This window comes from Zootoca vivipara, chromosome 13 (assembly GCF_963506605.1).
Source record: "Zootoca vivipara chromosome 13, rZooViv1.1, whole genome shotgun sequence".
Taxonomy (NCBI): domain Eukaryota; kingdom Metazoa; phylum Chordata; class Lepidosauria; order Squamata; family Lacertidae; genus Zootoca; species Zootoca vivipara.
Genome location: NC_083288.1, coordinates 24,778,614 through 24,796,149, shown reverse-complemented (window position 1 = coordinate 24,796,149; position 17,536 = coordinate 24,778,614). Strand labels below are relative to the sequence as shown.

Sequence of the window (17,536 nt, the reverse complement as noted above, 5' to 3'; positions counted from 1 at the left end):
GCCTTCGGATTCGCTCCGAGGGGCGAATAATGCGCGGAGCGGCGGCGTCCCTTCCGAGGTGGATCCCGCCCAGAGGAAACGCCGCTTGCTCCGCTTGCCTCCTAAGCCAGCCTGCAAATTCGGTTGTAGTTGCAGCAGCAGCAGCAGCTGCAGCACCTCCTCCTCCTATCGATTTCCGACTCTGGATTGTGGCAGCGAACTTTGGACTCTCCCTTGCCCTGCCCCGCCGCGTCTCTTCCCGAGCGACCTTTGGCGCCGAATTGGAAGTTTCCAAACAAACCCGGCGCGGCGTCGTTTCGCCGCCCCGTCGTCGCAGCTGTGGGGAGCGCAGAGGGGCCTGGGCGAGGGAGAGGAGGGTGTTAGGACCCAGAGGGAGCGGACTTCGCCTTGCAGCGTGTGCAGACAGTCCATGCGCTGAGCGAGACAGAGGGGGAATCCTGCCCGCCACCAAAGGAGGGCTTCCCCCAGGACCTGAGGAGACCCGGCTCCCTGGACCCGGATAAGGTAAAAAGAAAGCTCAGCTCTGTGTCTCTCGCTCCTCTCACATGCCAACCCTCCCCGCTAAAATAATATATCCCTCGCTGCATTAAAGGTACAAAGAGAATGCTTTGCCATTAAAAAAAATGTTTTAAACCTTGCTTCTCCCCCCTCTTGTCTGATATTAGCTTCCACAGCCCACAGGGCATCCCCTATTTCCAGTCCGCAGATGCTGGCCCTGCAGAGACCTCTTCCCGCTTAAAAGTTGCGCACGGGAGGTGAGTAGCTGAATCGCTCCACTTTTGCGTCAATTCCCTCTCCTCCTCCCCTTTAAATTCAGCCATGGAATCCCCTTTCAGCAGGGAATCCGATAGATCATCCTCGGTTTAGTTGGGATAATGTTTTTGGGGATTTCCCCTCCTGGGAACTCAGGTGTGTTTGGTGTTGAGAACTTTGCTTAGCACCTATAGTTTTTCCTAAGGTTGGTGCTGAGAAAAACAAGTGTCCAGGCTGGTGGCAGTTATGGTGGGGAGTTGACCTTAGAACTGGGTTCAAATGCCGCTCGTCCATTCATGGTGCCTTGGGGCAGCTCATGGTCTCTCAATAGACTGGGGTGGGGATAGTAGCCTCATGCACACGCTTGGGAGGTACGGCAAGATCGGTGTTCGAAACTCCCATATTTCTGGACGCATTTTGCGAAGTGGAATTTCATTAGCACAAGCAGTTTCTGAGCTCTGGGCTCAGTACTGCGCCTAAAATTTCAGATTAAAACTGCAGAATGGAAGGAAAGGGGGACCTTTTTCTGCCTCCCCACTTCCAGCTACTCTCTGAAGACTGGAGAAGAGACCCTCTTAAGAATAGGGGGGGTGGGCAGGGGAAGGACTAGACCCATGTGAAAAATGAACATCATATTTTAGCTGCAGTTCATTCATTTTCAGCTTTATATTCTTGCTATAAAAAAGCATGCCTAAACATTCCGTTGCTGCTCCCATAACCCAGGTTTAAGGTGCCATTTAGCTCCAAGCTTTCGTATCTCAAGTTTCTAACACTGGAAAAGATGTACCGGTACATTAAAAAGGAAGAAAAAAAAATCATAGGAGTGGCTAGCCTGTAGCCCTCTAGGTGTTGCTGAACTACAGCTCCCATGAGTCCTAGCCAGCATGGCTAGGGTTGATGGGAGTTGTAGTTCAAATGTGTCTGTAGGGTGACAGATTAGTCACCCCCTTTCAGATGGGGAGCTTGAGGCCAGTGTCCCACATGGCAAGTTAGCAGCTGTTGATCAAGCTCCCATGACCAACTCCTAAGCTACTTAGACCTCACTTGAGCCCCATTTGCCCTATACAGTGGTACCTCTCAAGACGAATGCCCTGCAAGACGAATTTTTCACAAGACGAATGCGTCTTGTGATCTGATGGTGACTCGCAAGATGAATTCGTTTTGTGAAAAATTCATGTTGCGAATCGCGGTTTCCCATAGGAATGCATTGAAATTTAATTAATGCATTCCTATGGGCAAAAAAAAAAAAAAGAAATTTCAATGCATTCCTATGGGATACTGCGATTCGCAAGACGAATTTTTCGCAAAACGAATTGACTCGTGGAACGAATTAAATTCGTCTTGTGAGGCACCACTGTATATGTTTTAAAACACTATCATACAATTTTTAACAGTTGTGGATCTTCTCCCAGAGAACCTTAAGGGGGCTGAGAGTGCTTAGGAGACCCCTGTTCCTCTTACGGAGCTACGATTCTCAGAGTTCCCTGGGAAGAGGGATTGACTATTAAAACACTTTGGAAACTGTAGGCTAGTTCTGTGAGGGGAATAACAGTCTCCTATCATCTCTCAGAAAGCTTAACAAACTACAGTTCCCAATATTCTATTATTATTTTTGGAGTGTGGGGAGAAGATCCACGACTGCTTAAAATTGTACCGCACTGCTTTAAATGTGTTGTACAGGTGGAGGCCTGCGTATTTTTATTGGCTGTGTTGAATGGGTTCAAATCCATTTCTCATCATAGATTGCTGATGCCATTGGGCAGGCCCCCTCTGCTGGCCTCAGTCAGGGCCAGCCCTTCCATTAGACAGAATGAGGTAGCTGGCTCAGGTGGCAGACGTTGTGGAGGCAGAGAGCAGCACTGAGGGGTTGTAGGAAAGCGCTGTTGTGCCGCACCCTGCTAAACTAGCCCGCTTCCCTTAGGGGTGGTCCCCATCGCCAGTGTTAGAAGATTCAGCTGCTAGTTCGGTTGGCTTCTGGATGTAAGATATGCAGGAGGGGGAGCAGTGCTGCAACCTTCACCTTTGCCTCAGGCAGCAAAATGGCTTGGCTCCAGTTACCTCATCTGCAAAATGCCCGATTAGTTATGCCCCACTCTTTGTAGGGTTTTTTGCAAGGCGACCCAAGATAGAGGTGCTAAACACATTGCCCAATAAAAGTGATTTTTGTAGATGACTCAGCCTCGTGAGATGGGAAGGCGAGACACACAATGTCTGCAAGAAGTGCTGACTTATACAATGGCCTGGTTTGTGCTCAGTGTGTGTACTCCAATTTCCACCTACACACCCTGGCTTCATACTCTGCCCCCCCCCACATACAACCCCCCCCAAAAAAACTAGCACCATATTATTTGTAATGTTTCCCAAACTCACAAATTTGTACTAGGGGCTTCCTAGCAGGAAAGAAAAATCAAAATAATCCCCAGGAGTCAATAAAATAATAATAATAATAATAATAATAATAATAATAATAATAATAATTTATTATTTATACCCCGCCCATCTGGCTGGGTTTCCCCAGCCACTCTGGGTGGCTTACAACAGAAAAATGAAATAAAATAATCTATTAAACATTAAAAGCCTCCCTAAACAGGGCTCGCCACCACCGAGAAGGCCCTCTGCCTGGTTCCCTGCAACTTGGCTTCTCGCAACGAGGGAACCACCAGAAGGCCCTCGGTACTGGACCTCAGTGTCCGGGCAGATATTATTATTATTATTATTATTATTATTATTATTATTATTATTATTACTACTACTACTACTACCAGTATGCCACCCATCTGACTGGGTTGCCCCAGCCACTCTGAGTGGCTTTCAGCAAAATAGAAGAACACCATAGGGGTTATTCTCTGGTAGTACTGGTTGGAGTTGATGGAAACTGTATTCCAAGGCATCTAGAAGGAACGTGGTTGCTAAAGGAATGGCTAAATAATTTGGGACTTTTGGAGTTCTGGGGTTAGGGAGAGGCAACAGCAAATAATATGAAGGGAGAACAAGATGAAATATGGGGGAGAAAAAAAGAAAGAAGGAAGGAAAGAGGGAGAGGCCTTGCGCTGGGTGCCTTCAGCAAGTAAAGTGAGAGAAAGAGAGAGAAAGGGCCTTTTCCGTGGTGGCACCTCTTCTCTGGCTTTGAAAATATCACAGAAATGTAGTACTGTAATGTGAATCCTTCTTCAATTCAGATCTTGCGTTCTCTAGGAAATGTCATCTGACGTTTTGCGGTTTATAACTGCCGCTATAAACCAAAGTCCATGATTGTAATATTTTGTGGTTTGCTGTTATGTAAAATATCAAAACACAGAATGTTGGCTTCTCCCCACAGAGGCATACCTGGTGCCTTCTTTATGAGCATTCTGGTGCTAGACTTTTTTTTAAAAAAAATCTCCCAGTTCTTACTTAACCAAACACAATCAACTATGATTTTACTGTTTTGAACCACTGTTTATCTGCTGTGTAACATTTTCTTTGACCATCTGGTTTTATTGTCTCTTCTTAATTTATTTTTATTTTTTTTAATTCTGCAAGCAATTTTATGATACGGTTATTTTATGATGTATTTCCATAGTATTTTATACTTCTAGGTTTGTGAGCTATACGGAAAGCAGTGTTATTGGGTGAGCGTATGCAAATTATAGTAAACGGATCAATTTTCTCTCCCTCATAATGCAAGAATCCAAGGTCACCCAGTGAAGCTGCTGTTTCTCCCCCAGGATGGCTAAAGTGAAGCTTTTCTTTCTGTAACTTATATTCTTATCAACAGCTACCCTGAGAAATGGTGAAGGCCCCTGCTTAAGATATCCTTTCTTAAGGATAATATAAAATTGTACCAGTGGCTATTTGCTATGGCAGCTAATGGAGATTCCATTGCAGGAACATCATACCTCTGAAGCCTAGATGCTAAGGACAAATAGTTTTTTTGGGGTGGTGGTGGAAGAAAGTCAGTAGCTGAGAATACATAACTGAAAAACTTCAGTTGTTTGGGGTGGGGGGTGTTGGTTGAACGGGAATGTTGAGGGTTGGCTTTTGGCTTCACCAATCTTCTCTTTCCATAATTTTTTGCAATGTCTGCTGAAGTCTGTGTTATGATACTCTACCTCTGTGACGTGTAGATAAACCTGTAATAGTGACATGAGCTTGTGGTTCTGATCAGAACATCTGGTGTGTGTCTTTTCCCTAAATTGTTATGATCGAAAGCCTCCATCTTCTTCTTACCCCCTGCTTCTATCATATTTTGAGCCAGCGTGGTGTAGTGGTTAAGAGCAGTGGACTTGTAATCTGGTGAACCGGGTTCACGTCTCCACTCCTCCACATGCAGCTCCTGGGTGAACTTGGGCTAGTCACTTCTCTGAAGTCTCTCAGCCTCACTCACCTCACAGGGTGTTTGTTGTGGGGGAGGAAGGGAAAGGAGATTGTTAGCGCTTTGAGACTCCTTAAAGGTAAAGGTAAAGGGACCCCTGACCATTAGGTTCAGTCGTGACCGACTCTGGGGTTGCGGCGCTCATCTCGCGTTATTGGCCGAAGGAGCCGGCGTGTAGCTTCCAGGTCATGTGGCCAGCATGACAAAGCCGCTTCTGGTGAACCAGAGCAGCACATAGAAACGCCATTTGCCTTCCCGCTGTATTTATCTACTTGCATTTTGACGTGCTTTCGAACTGCTAGGTTGGCAGGAGCTGGGACCAAGCAACGGGAGCTCACCTCGTTGCAGGGATTCGAACCGTCGACCTTCTGATCAGCAAGCCCTAGGCTCAGTGGTTTAACCCACAGCGCCACCTGCGTCCTTTGTTTGAGACTCCTTAGGGTAGTGATGAAGCAGGATATCAAGTCCAAACTCTTCTTCTTGGTTGGGGGGATGGAGGAGATGGTAATGGCTCCTTAGAGAAGTGGGAAGAACCTACAAATCAGAGCTCCTCCAACTTCCACTCTTTAAACATAGGTCACTTCTAGGCAATCTGTTTATCGACCAGTCAACCCGGTTCGTTTGCATAAAGTTTGCGGGAAGGCTAGACAGCACTGGCTATTTATTGAACCTCCGGGGAGGTTAAGCAATTGTTATCTCACACTTTCCAGTGCAGTTTTCCCATCACTTGACATATTGCAGAAGAAGGAAGGTTGGGATTTCTTTGTGGGGGAGTGAGAGTGGGCTTGTTGTGCAAGGATGCCAAATCAGCTTTAATTGCTCAACCCGAATTTGTCGGAATCTGACCCCCCAAAGTAGTGACAACCTGGAAGCGCACTGATTCACTTCTACATGAAAAATCACTGGATTTCTCATAGCTTTGCCTTGCCAAGCAAGGTGTGCCGTGCTTCGTCACTATGTGGTTTTAGGTGGCTGGTGAAGACATGTTTTCAATGTTGTTCTTTTTTTTGGCGCTTGGTTGTGTTTGAATTATTAGCGTGGATGATTTTGAGGTGCTTTTTAATATAACTGGGTGTCCCTTGTAAATTGCTTCACATTTGAAATATTGTTTTTGGTGCTTTGACTTGCCAGCTGTCTTGAGTTCCCTGGAAAGGAGGCAGTATCATAGCTGCCAAGTTTTCCCTTTTCTCGCGAGGAAGCCTATTCAGCATAAGGGAAAATCCCTTAAAAAAAGGGATAACTTGGCAGCTATGGGCAGTATATAGGTTCGTTTTTAAAAAAAATTATTTGATGCTTGACTTATCGCAGTTGTCTATGTGTTTGTGAAGGGACTCTACAGAAAGCCAGAACTGTGAGTGATGGCCTCTTTTGACCCTGTTTCTTCACTCTGCCAAGTGACCTGTGGCTTCATCAGCTTACACAAACAGAAAGTCCACTTCTCAGCATCCTTTGTATTGTGGTGGTTGCCACATGTGCGCATGGAGGGCCTTACCTGCGCCTCCCCCCCCCCCCCGCCAGTCCCTCCACCCTTGCAAAGTGGACTAGCTACAGCCAGCTCCAAACTGTTGTTTTGTGGATAGTGTGATGGTGTCTGTGTCCTGCCCCAGCTGGCTGGGAGGGTGCTCCTGTGCATTTATTTATCCCTCCGCTGACAGCGGCAGAAGCTTCCTCTCCTCCTCCTCCTCCTCCTCCTCCTCCTCCTCCTCCTCCTCCTCCTCCTCCTCCTCCGTGTTGTCATCATCATCCTGCGAAGCCACAAGCTGCTAGCGGCAAATCTGGGTCATGAAGATGGGGGGAAGCAAAGAGGCCTGGCTGCTTTTGTCAGTGGAATATAGAGAAAACATAAGTGATAGGGATGGCTGAGAGTGGGGAGCCTGGAAGGGCAGCTGTTATCATAGAGGCAGCGGACCTGTGGCCGTCCACATGTTGTGGACTACAACTCCCATCATCCCTGACCATTGGAGATTCTGAATAGGGCTGCCTTGAGCTGTCATTTAGCAGCCAGATGGGCGGGGTAGAAATAATAAATTATTATTATTATTATAAAATTATTATTATAATAACTTCTGGAGGGTCACCAGTTAGCTATTCCTACAGAATTAATCCCTTCCAATAAATGTACATCCCACCATGTACTGAGGGGAATTGAGAGTTCAACAGCTTCTGCAGGTTCCACAGGTCAGCCAGGGGGCCTGTTTGCTGATTAGAAGGTCAGTGGTTCGAATCCCTGTGACAGGGTGAGCTCCCGTTGCTCGGTCCCAGCTCCTGCCAACCTAGCAGTTCGAAAGCACATCAAAATGCAAGTAGATAAATAGGAACCGCTACAGCGGGAAGGTAAACGGCGTTTCCATGTGCTGCTCTGGTTTGCCAGAAGCGGCTTTGTCATGCTGGCCACATGACCTGGAAGCTATACGCCGGCTCCCTCGGCCAATAATGCGAGATGAGCGCGCAACCCTAGAGTCGGTCACGACTGGACCTAATGGTCAGGGGTCCCTTTACCTTTAACCACCTGTTGGAAGACTCAGAAAAGACAAAGGAAAGTACTTCTTTTTCCCCACTATGCAAACTTAAAACCATGGCATTCACTCCTATGGGACGATGTGATGCCCACCAAATTGGATGGGTTTAAAAGGAGATTGGAACGAGTTTCTGGATGATAAGGCTCTCATTGGCTACTAGCGATGATGGCTTGATTCCATCTCCACTTTCAGAGGCAGCATATCTCTGAATGCCAATTGCTAGGAAAGCGTTAGTGGGGTTAGTGCAGTTAGGTTCTGTAGAGCCTCCCATAGGCATCTAGTAGGCCACTGTGAGAACAGGACGCTGGACTAGAGAGGCCTTTGGCCTGACTCCGCAGGGCTTTTGAAGTGTCAGGCATAGCTCTAGTGGCTTTAGCCCAAACGTAGCAGAGTTATCCTGCACAGCGCAGAAGCTAGTTGAGGTGGAAATGACTAGTCGGCTAGACACAGAATAACTATTTACAGGATTTATTAAAAGAAAATAAAAGCAGCAGAGTTTCTGCATACAAAGCAAAGCAAAATAAATCCTCTCTGTCTCTCTCTTTCCAACCATACGCAGCACTCCTACTCCTAACACCCAACAAGAAACAACTGTGCTAGCATTCCTAGATAACAGAGTTCAGTGCTGGTCATTAACCAATCAGAGAGTAGTTTCCAGGCCAGGCAGACCTTGGCTTTCTGCCAAAAGTAAATTGACACTGCCTTGAGTTAATTGTATGAAGCAAAAATCTGTAAGTTTCCCATGAGAACCAATTAACAGAAACTGAACATTTTTGTACATGTTTTATGTTATTTAGCAGCTCCCGCAGTCCCAGGGATCCACTGCACTTGCCAAATAAGGGGGTCTTTGACTGCCTCCCCCCCCAAAAAAAACCCTGCAGTCATTTGTGGGATTTATGGTAGGGGACATATTTCTCTAAGACCTGAATTCAAGTACTGTACCCCTTTGAAACCTATAGCTTTCCACCTTGGCCTGCACCAAGAACATGCAAGAACATACAGGGAGACGGACAAAGTGATTTTTGTGTGTGTGTAATTCCAAACCATTGTCAGCCATCCAAACACCTCTCCTTCGCATGTCTACGTGCACGTTAATTTTACACCACCTTAAAACTCCAGTAGACAGGTATGCAAGCCAGTGCAAAGCATCCAGGTTAGGATAAGTTGCAGGTAGGTAGCCGTGTTGGTCTGACGTAGTCGAAACAAATAATAATAAAAATAATAAATCCTTCCAGTAGCACCTTAGAGACCAACTAAGTTTGCCATAGCTATGAGCTTTCGTGTGCATGCACACTTCTTCAGATACACTGAAACCTCTTTTAGCCAGGTCTTAGACTGAGTGGCCACATTCCCTCCTCTTGCATTGCTGTTCTCTGCTACTGTTTTGTTTGTTTCGGTTATTGCTTCATTTTGTAGTTTCATTCTTTGATTTCAATATAATTAGAACTTGTGTAAATTGGGGGTGGTTTTTTTTGGGGGGGGGGTTGGTAACCTGTCCTGGGGACCTTTTGGCAAAGGGTAGGCTTACAAATTTAATCAATAAATGGCGTTGGCCTGATGCATTTGGCCAGTTGTACGTTGGCCTTGTGCTGCCATTGGGGACAGGATGCAGCTAGGGTTACCCTCAGTGTGTGTGTGTGTGTGTGTGTTTATTCTGCCCTAAGTGAATTAAAATCTACCCACCGCTTCCCCTGACATGTCCTGTCATATGCCTGGGGGGCCCCTGGGACTCTCCCCAGAACTCCCCTCTTGCTAGCCCTCCTTCCCACTTTTCCTGAGTGCTTTTGCCTAGCTGGAATATGTCCTAGAACACCCAAAATGTATCTTGCGTGCCTGGACAGAGGGGAGGATGTGACTTTGTGCAGCAACTAGCCTACTGTTGTACAAAGGCAACTGTGCCTCTGTGGCCATCCACCAGTGCTGAAAGCTGGCCCAAAGCGAAAGCCCTCAGCGCTGCCGATAGGACGTACTTAGCTCTTCTGTATATTCCTGTTTCCATAGGACAGAGCCGGCATACTGAAGGCTTGTGGGCCACCCCCATCCCCCCTGCACCTGGTTCACTAGCAGTGGCTGACTCAGAGGTGGCCTCTCCCATGTTGCCGCTCCCAAGCATCACTTGGGTCCACTGCTGCTAAACACAAGGTGCTAGTTTCTGAGCTGGCAGAGTAGGCGTCCATCTTTCAGTCTTCCCAGCTCTGGAGAGAAAGACACCTCTGAGGCCTCTGGACTCTGCAGGAGCCCTAGGGACGTTCCTCCCTTCAGCATCAGGAAGACTGAAGGATGGCTGCATGCCAGCTCACAATCGGTATTACTATCTTGGTTGCGTTGCATGGAGTGTGGGCTGTGCGGTTTCACAAACATATTCCCCAGAAAGCCTTACAGGTCAGTATTCCCCACCCCGGTCCCCTCCAGGCCTTTTTGGACTATAGATCACAGCAGCCTGAGCTGGCTGAGAGAGATGGGAGTTGTAGTCCAAAACATCTGAACTCTATTCAGTAGTTGAAACTCTTAATGGAGCTTTCTTCTGCTGCTGGTTTTCAAAACCGAATGAATCTTTTTCTGTTGCGCTGCCTGTCGCTGAGAAAAGCAAGTCAATAAAGCATTAGCAATAGTTTCCGCCAGAAAGTAAGACAAAGTTGATTGTGAAAAAGAGTCTTCTGTCTTGAAACCTTTCTCCAGTAACCTCCAGCTGTGTCTCAGTGGCTGCAGCCATGGTGGTATTTGTGCTCTGAGTGGAATAAGCTGGGGTTCCTGTGGGCCACACTCTGAAGATGTGTGCTCACGATTTCACACGTTTCAGAACTGAATCCTGGCTCTGGATGTAACCCTCATCTTGAGCGTGCCTGACCAAGCTCCGTTGAAAAGGCTTTCTGTCCGAGGCAGCGAGGAAAATCCCAGTTGTGGTCCTTGCTCTTCCGTGGCTTATTCGGGCATGAAACTCGCCAGGCGATGCTGTAGCAATGAAGGGATGTGTACTGCTGCAACGGGGGCTGATCCATTGAGGCAAAGGGAGCCCTGCCCCACCCACCTCACGCTTGATTCCTCCAAGCCCATCTATCTCCTTACTTCCAGTAGGTTTCCGAACACAATTCAAAGTGTTGGCGCTGACCTTTAAAGCCCTAAATGGCCTTGGTCCAGTATACCTGAAGGAGCGTCTCCATCCCCATCGTTCTGCCCGGACACTTAGGTCCAGTACCGAGGACCTTCTGGCGGTTCCCTCGTTGCGAGAAGCCAAGTTGCAGGGAACCAGGCAGAGGGCCTTCTCGGTAGTGGCACCCGCCCTCCCATCAGATGTCAAAGAGAAAAACAGCTACCAGATTTTTAGAAGACATCTGAAGGCAGCCCTGTTTACTTAGGGAGGCTTTTAATGTTTAATCAATTATTTTATTTTATTTTTCTGTTGGAAGCCGCCCAGAGTGGCTGGGGAAACCCAGCCAGATGGGCGGGGTATAAATAATAAATTATTATTATTATTATTATTATTATTATTATTATTATTATTATTATTTATTATTCCAACCAGTCCAAAAGGTTGTCCTGGCTGCCAGCTTCCCCCCCTCCTTAATCTTGCTGTGGAACTCAACAGGCAGGAAGATGAGGATGGGGACGAAAAGTAGAATTGTTTGTGTCTTGTTCTCATTAGCTCAGGTTCTGCATTGTTATTGGCTGTGGCTCTCTGGCCTGCCTGTCTCCCTGCCTTCTGCCCCAACATCCCCAAAGAGCAGCAGCCACCGCTGATGGTCAGATCTCAAAGAGTGGTCCAAAGCGAGGAGGGGAGTGTGGCTGAGCTGGGTGGTGGCCTTTTTTCCCCCAGCTCTCCTCCTTCCATGACCCACTTTCCCCTCTTTTCTGTGCCTGAGAGTGTGTTGGAGGGGAAAGGGCTTGCAAAGTCCTGGCTCTTTCCACCACCTCCTCCTCCCTTGATGTGGAGCAATCCTCCTCTCGCCACTAGTGCTAAGTGGAGGCTGTGTAGAGGGTGTCCTCTTGGGTGCCAAACTCCCTTCCTTGGAAGGTCAAAGCTCTGCGTCTTCTTGTGATAGAAAGAATGAATGCGAAGCGGGAGGGGAGGGATGAGATGCCAGTTATCCTGTCCTCCTCCCCCCCACCCTCCTGCTCGGCTGCCCGCTTCTGTGTCCCTGTGGTTTCAACCGACCAATTGAATGTCTGTGTGAGCTAATCAGATCTGACAGCTGAGAAAATACTATGTTGGCTTTTAAGGCCAGAAATTGACAGAGAGAGTGGGGAACGGGTGGGGTGGGAGGCATGGTACGAAAGGAAATGTATGTTTTGTGTGCAGACTGATCTTAAAGGGGGAAGGCTTGCCCTGACTACTTGGTTATAGAATGCTATAGAGCAGGCATCCCCAAACTTCGACCCTCCAGATGTTTTGGACTACAATTCCCATCATCCCTGACCACTGGTCCTGTTAGCTAGGGATCATGGGAGTTGTAGGCCAAAACATCTGGAGGGCCGCAGTTTGGAGATGCCTGCTATAGAGTCTACCTTTAGGTGCTGAAAGTTCGAAGGAGAGGAAATTGGGTTTGGATACTTGGAAGGCGAGGCCCTGCGCTGTTTCTGAGCCCAGGCACCACTGCCTCCTGCAGTGGGGAGTTCCAGTGGTTTACAAGAGAAGCATCCCCTCTCAGGTGGGATGGGTGCTGGGCAGCTGGTGTAGGAAGGAGGTTGGGCAATAAGCAGAGAGTTGAGGAACAAAGAGGCTGTCGTGGAAAGCACCTCTTTTCTCCTGCATTCAGGTCACTGCCATACCGTACATTGAAAGTTCACGGCTTCCCTCAAAGCATCCTGGGAACTGTAGTGGCAAAGAAATATAGCAATTTGCCTCTGAGGCTTTGCAAGAAACAGGCTTTCCCTTGCTCATCAGTTTCTTTTATATCATTTAATCTGCCTTCACCCAGAGGTGGGAGGACTTCAGGCTTGTAGGATCTACTGTTGCTTTTTTTAACTAGACCACCAAGATCCACCAACCAGTGCTTGTTGGAGAATAAATCCATTTAGAAATAACACATTCTGAGCCCATGGACTTGTTCTGAATATCGGGATGGAGTAGAGTGCTCAGTCTTTTCACACCAAAGTCAACTCCTGGTTTTCCCTCTATACACACATGCACACACACTTCATTCATTTCAGTGTGTTATTTGGGAAATTTCACAACAATTTGCATTGTTTCTTCTGGAGCAGGAGTTCTCCTGCTGCCTGCTAGAGATGATTTCCGAGGTGTCTCCTATTGTTGTGCATAAATACACAGGTTATTTATTTCCCCTCCAAGACCCGGAGGAATATAGTTATCTACTATCTGTGTTTTCTTGTGCAGCTAGAATAATAACCAAATCATGCTTAATTATTTCCTTTCTAGTGAACTGACTGGGGAAGTAAGATCTCGACCTTCAAAATTGCGAGCCTTGCCAACCAAGGCTGTCTCTTTTAAGCTAGAAATACGCAAAATAGTTGTCTCTGAGCATATATAGAGTGTTCTTCTATTGAATCGGACACCAGCCACTTGGACATTTGGGGGAGCTAGACTTGACTTGCTGATATTAGGGAATTGAGCTTGATAGCGGGATTTAGCCCTGGCACATTAAACCTAGTAATAAAAGAACATAAAAACCTGGACTGAGAGACAGCAATATCTGAAGGTGCGGGAGAAAGTGGGTTGGTGCTGTGATAAAGCAGAGTTGCCACTGGGTGTCGCCATTACTCAGTATAAGAGAGAACTGTTTTGGGGTAGACACCCTGGGTGTGGACAAGGGTGAGAGCGCAGTGTGTGCCGGACACAACCAGCACCTACCAACCAACATGCGGTGCGATGTCCAATTCTTCATGAGTGTTGTTTGGGGTTCCATGGCCTCCTCAGGCCATAGTGGACTGAAACCCAGGCCTGGCTCCCCTGTACCAGGGCTACCCCTCCCCTTCCCGCTGGCAAACTGCTGATGTCTCGCTGACCTTTCGCCAACTTGGCAATGAGCAAAGGTTGTGGCTTGGAGCCTGATTGGAGCGGGGGCCCTGGGGAGATTTCCTAGCCAAGGATTAACTAATGGCTGTCCAGGTGGGGGAGGGGGGGAGCCCTTTTTCAAATAGGACCATCCAGTATAGCCCCTCTTTCCAGGAATGTGAGGCTTTCTCTTCTACCTATCAAAATTTCCTGGGCTTTCAGAATAGTTTGCGTTGAATCACTTGCTCTCCCCCCCCCCCAAAAAAATTTCAGCCCTTACTCTAGCCCAGGCATCCCCAAACTCTGGTCCTCCAGATGTTTTGGACTACAATTCCCATCTTCCCCGACCACTGGTCCTGTTAGCTAGGGATCATGGGAGTTGTAGGCCAAAACATCTGGAGGGCCGGAGTTTGGGGATGCCTGCCCTAGCCCAATAGATCACATTTGCTTTCCAGGGGATTCGGGAAAAGCCCCCTCCATTTAGGTTCTCCCAGGATCATGAAGTTCCAGTTTTTTAAATTATTATTTATTTATTTATTTATTTATTTATTTATACCCCGCCCATCTGGCTGGGTTTCCCCCACCACTCTGGGTGGCTTCCAAAAAATAGCAAAATACATTAAAATATCACAGATTAAAAACTTCCCTAAACAGGGCTGCCTTTAGGTGTTTTCTAAATGTCAGGTAGTTGTTTATCGCTTTGACCTCCGATGGGAGGGCGTTCCACAGGGCGGGCGCCACTACCGAAAAGGCCCTCTGCCTGGTTCCCTGTAGCTTTGCTTCTCGCAGTGAGGGAACCGCCAGAAGGCCCTCGGCGCTGGATCTCAGTGTCCGGGATGAACAATGGGGGTGGAGACACTCCTTCAGGTATACAGGACCGAGGCCATATAGGCTTTAAAGGTCAGCACCAACACTTTGAATTGTGCTCGGAAACGTACTGGGAGCCAATATAGGTCTCGTACTGGGAGCCAATGTGGTCTCGGCGGCCGCTCCCGATCTAGTTTTCTAGATCTGTTTCTACAACTCTACGTCCTTGGGGGAAGCAGAAGTATTGTCCCCAGAATCCTTCGCTCTGTCCCCCTGGACAGGTATTTCCAAAGGTGACTTTGCTCCCAGGGCCCTTTGCTCTTACCGATTCCACCTACTCCAGAGCACTCCCAAATCCCAGCTCCTGCATGCCTCGCTGTAATCCATTATTCCGCTTCTCTCCCAGAGCTGCCGGGAGAACCCAGGAGGAGTCCTGGCTGCTTCTTCCCTCCCCGGATGAGCTGCGCGCGTTCCCTCCACACCCTCCACGACTAAGCAGATAACACCCCCCCAGTGGCTATTTATAGTCTACGGTCCCTAGTGTGTGTGTGTGGTACGTGCTCGGCAGCATAAGAGGCTGCCACGGAGGGAGGGAAATGTGCGCCAGGTTCAGATCAGGATTCTGGCCTCTTCAAGGAGCATGGCTTGTGTGCCAGCTGCTTGGCACATCCTCCAATCCTCCATCTCGTTGCTATGGAGACTGGCTCTGCCCTAGGGAGTCCCCGGGCGGTGCAGTGCCTCTTGTGGGGTGAAAATGGGGGGGGGGGGGAGAGAGGCAGTGGACTGGGGTTGGGGGTGCCGAACACACACTTCCTTTCCTCCAAGACATACTTAGTGAGACAATGTTCCTGAGGTGTGTTGACAGTGGCCACTAGTTAGGCCGAAGAGGGCCCTGCCCCACCACCCTCCGCCCGGCCTGAGACGCCCTCTTCCTTCCTGACGTTCTTGCTTATATCTAGTCCAGGGGGTGGCACTGCTTGGCAGCTTTTAAGCATCAGGGTTGCCCCCTGTGGAACTGTGCAGGAAGGAATGGGATGGGGAAAAGAACTGCAATGAGTTAGTTGGCTGTGGCTCTAGCCTACTGCCATAGCTGTCAAGTTCTCCCTTTTTTTTAAAGGGAGATTCCCTTATGCTGAATAGGCTTCCTCACGAGAAAAGGGAAAACTTGACAGCTATATGCCTACTGCTGGCCTCTCTGCCTGCTCCTGTACCATTGGGCATCAGCCCCCACTGTACCTTAGGAGTAGGTACCGGTAGATAAATCTATAGGTTTCATAGATAGCAGCCTTTTTCTTTGGCATAACAGCTTTACACTGAGTAGGCAGGGGTACCGAGGGCTGGCAAAGAGAGTCAAACGCGAAAGTGCATTGGCAAGATGGGGAAACGATTGTTTCAGAACCAAAGCAGCTTTGGGGGTGGGGGGGTGGGGTGAGATAAAAGAACATTTTCCCATCTCACTTCCTGCTTTTAGCCAACAGGTTTAAGGGGTGGGTAGGTGGGTGGGGAAACTCAGTGGCAGAGCACATCATTTCAATTAGCCCCTGGCATCTCTCGTCAGACAAGGATCTCGGGTAGCGGGGATTTCTTAAAACCCCCTTTTGCTGAGACCACTGCAAAAAGTACCTGACGCTACTGGATTACGCGAACCAACGGTTTTTCTCGTTCCACTTGTTTCCAAATGCAATGTTGACCCCAAAGGACAGGTTTTCTGGTGTTGTCATAACCTGATAGTTCCTACTCACATCATGCCATCCTAAAAACAACACTACTTGGGAGTAGAGGGGGAATCTTGCTACAATGGCACACATTGGAAAGGCCCAGTTAACATTACCACAAGGTTTTGTACATGGATGCAGAAACATCAGCTGGTGGTCAAACTTGGGGTGGTTAGAATAGACTGAATATATTTTGCCACTATGCAATTACCCTAACTTAGCAACCAGCATGGTTCTGGGTGCAAACTGGAAAATGGTAGTCCAAAACAGAGTAGGACAAGGGTATCTGAAGGACCATCTTCTATCTTGGATCTGCCTGCCTGCTGTTGATTAGAGGCCCTGCTGTAGATTGTGGAACACCTTCTCAAGAGACATTTTGCTTGTAGCTTATTCTTTTCTCTTTTAGGTGCCAGATCAAATTTGTTTTATTCCCACAAGCCTTTGATAGCCATTCTGGTATATAGTGGTTAAAGAATGCTGGACTACGACCTGGAAGATCAGGGTTCAAATCCTCCCTTAGCCATGAAGCTCACTAGGTGACCTTGGGCCAATCACTTTTTCTCAGCCCCAAACCCTACCTCACAGGGTTGTTGTGTGGATAAGATGAGGAAGGGAAGAACCATATATGCCACCTTGGGCTAATTGGAGGAAAGGTAGGGGTATTAATGGGATAATAAATAAATGAATGTAAAATTTGACATCCTGCTTGTTTTTTTTTTTACTCTGCTGCTAGACTTGCGTTAGACTTCAATTGTTCTTTTTCTTTCTTTCAAATATGTATTTGGGTTAGGTAAACGTAAAGGGACCCCTGACCATTAGGTCCAGTCGTGACCGACTCTGGGGTTGCGGCACTCATCTCGTGTTATTGGCCGAGGGAGCCGGCATACAGCTTCCAGGTCATGTGGCCAGCATGACAAAGCTGCTTCTGGCGAACCAGAGCAGCACACGGAAACGCCGTTTACCTTCCTGCTGGAGCGGTCCCTATTCATCTATTTACACTTTGAGGTGCTTTCGAACTGCTAGGTTGGCAGGAGCTGGGACCGGGATTCAAACTGCCGACCTTCTGATCGGCAAGCCCTAGGCTCTGTGGTTTAACCCACAGCGCCACCCGCCTCCCGTATTTGGGTTAGCTGTTGTTTACGTATTTTGAACTGCCTTTTGGGGAGAACTAGTGGAAAGGTGAGGTGTAAATATTTTAAATAAATGAGTAACAACCAGGGCAGCTTATTATAAGGAAATAAAATGGAGCCATGAATTAGTGCCACCCTCAGAGTTACTACTATTGCAGCCAAGCTTCTGGCCCTGTGCGGTTCTCCTTCACTTTGTTCGCATTTCCAGACTATATTGCAGGTGTGGAGAATCTCAGGGCCACATTCATTCCAAGGCAGCTTTTCAGGGGCCACATGCCCAGCACTGGGCAGGGCCAGAAGCAAAAATG

General features: G+C 47.9%; 1 protein-coding gene across 2 annotated transcripts in view; it reads left to right on the top strand.

Annotated features, from left to right (window-relative positions):
- The first annotated feature begins 240 nt into the window (after positions 1-240).
- The window catches only part of RARA (retinoic acid receptor alpha), a 203,360-nt gene continuing 186,064 nt past the window's right edge, over positions 241-17,536 (top strand). For both annotated transcript variants that reach the window (XM_035135758.2, XM_060281491.1), the window contains exons 1-2: positions 241-504; positions 666-755. The gene's annotated coding sequence lies outside the window, so the exon portion shown is untranslated. The remainder of the gene's footprint in view (positions 505-665; positions 756-17,536) is intronic.